This window comes from Mesoplodon densirostris, chromosome 2 (genome assembly GCF_025265405.1).
Source record: "Mesoplodon densirostris isolate mMesDen1 chromosome 2, mMesDen1 primary haplotype, whole genome shotgun sequence".
Taxonomy (NCBI): Eukaryota; Metazoa; Chordata; class Mammalia; order Artiodactyla; family Ziphiidae; genus Mesoplodon; species Mesoplodon densirostris.
In genome coordinates this window covers 117,886,711-117,888,661 of record NC_082662.1, presented here as the reverse complement: position 1 = coordinate 117,888,661, position 1,951 = coordinate 117,886,711, and the positions used below count along the sequence as shown (strand labels likewise).

General features: G+C 42.4%; 1 pseudogene; it reads left to right on the top strand.

Moving 5' to 3' along the window:
• The first annotated feature begins 203 nt into the window (after window positions 1-203).
• Window positions 204-1,173, top strand: LOC132503705 (olfactory receptor 10T2-like; annotated as a pseudogene).
• The last annotated feature ends 778 nt before the right edge of the window (window positions 1,174-1,951 follow it).

The window sequence follows — 1,951 nt, the reverse complement described above, 5'->3', positions numbered from 1 at the left end:
ATTTCTTCAGATATCATTGAATTAGGATATTACTTACATCACTACTCATCATGCCTCCTGTTTTCCCCTCATTCCATGATCAATGTGCTTAACTCATTACTCATTTTTTCATACCAGTATTATTAGCTTTGTACAGAAACATATTTGTGGTTTCCATGGCAGCATTCCACTTTTGTCAAATTCTTTCTGTTCTGAATGTTAGGATGTCTGAGTCAGAACACCAGTGCCTACTAGAGAGACAGAACCAGAATATGATCACTGAGTCCAACATTATAGGATTCTCAAACCTGGCATACCTGCAAATCTTTCTCTTCTTTATTTTCCTCCTGGACTACCTGACCATTCTGATGGCCAATTCAACCATCATGACTGTCATTCATCTGAATTTGGCTTTGCACATCTCTATGTACTTCTTTCTCTTTGGCCTCTCCTGCTTTGAAATCTGCTATACATTTGTCATTGTACCAAAATGCTGAACAAGGGCTTTCCACAAGTCTGACTATTTGTTTCTCTGGGTATGTTTCCCAGCTCTATTTCTCTGTGGGCTTGGCTTGAACCAACTGTTTCCTAATTGCTGTGATGAGCTATGATTGCTATGTTGCCATCTGCAACCCTTTCAACTATACACTCATTGTCAGCTGAGCCACCTGCATGCAGTTGGTTTTAGCCTCAGGCTTCTGTGGTTTCCTGATCTCTGTGGTTGCCAACGTCCTGGTTTTTAGTGTACCCTTCACTGCCTCCAACTGAATCAACCACTTTTTCTGTGATATTTCCCCTGTCATAAAACTGGGCTGCACAGACACCAACCAGAAGGAGATGGTTATCTTCTTCCTCAACATTCTGGTATTGCTGGTTCCCTTAGTGTTGATCTTCATCTTCTATGTCTTCATTGTTTCCACCATCCTCAAGATCTCCTCAGTGGAGGGACAGCATAAGGCCTTTGCTGCCTGTGTCTCCCAAATCACTGTGGTTATTTTCCACTATGGCTTTACTTCCTTTATGTATTTGAGGCCCACATCCCTTTTCTCCTCCTATAAGGAACAGCTTGTGGCAGTGACCTATACAGTGATCACCCCACTATTCAACCCCCTAATCTGCACACTGAGGAATAAAGAAGTGAAGACGGCTCTGAGAATGGTTCTCAGTAGATATTTATTTCCCAAAACTATATGAGTGAGTCAATATGTCAGGGAGGTTATATTCAGTAAAGTGTCCTAGATAAAACTTCAATTCTATAAACAAATTGATTTTTTAATAAAAAAATAGAAGTAAAGCCTTCAAGTCACCTTAATCTTTTTTTATTGGAAAGTCCTTCTGACTGGAGTGGCCAAGACAGTGGATTAGGGAGACTGAGCTCAACTCCTCCCACAGACACACCAAAATCACAACTATTTACAGACCAACTATTGATGAGAAAGACTGGAAGGCTAGCAGAAAAGATCTTCTACAACTAAAGGTATAAAGAAGGACCCACAACAAGAGGAATAGGAGGGGCAGAGATGGGGTATAGTAACAACCCATAACCCTGAGTGGGCAATCCACAAACAGAGGATAATTGCAATTCTTATGGAGAATCTCTGCACCTGGAAGATGACACCCAAGAAGGTTTGGCTTTGAAAACCAGAAGGGCTTACTTTTGGGAGAGCCAGAGAGCTGTACAAAGCGGAGATTTCACTCTTAAAGAGCACACACAAAATCTCACACACTCCAGGACCCATTGAGGAGGCGGTAATTTGAAATGACCCTGAGTCAAACCCACCTGCTGATCTTGGAGAGTCTCCTGGAGAGGCAGGAGGCAGCTAGTGCTCAACCTGGGGACATAGTAACTAGCAGAAGCCATTTGTGGGAGCTCACTCTACCATGAGGACACTCATGCTGGCAAGTGATATTTTAGAATCCTCTCTAGCTTATCAGCACCAGGACTTGGTCACCCACAAGACTGTACTGTGAA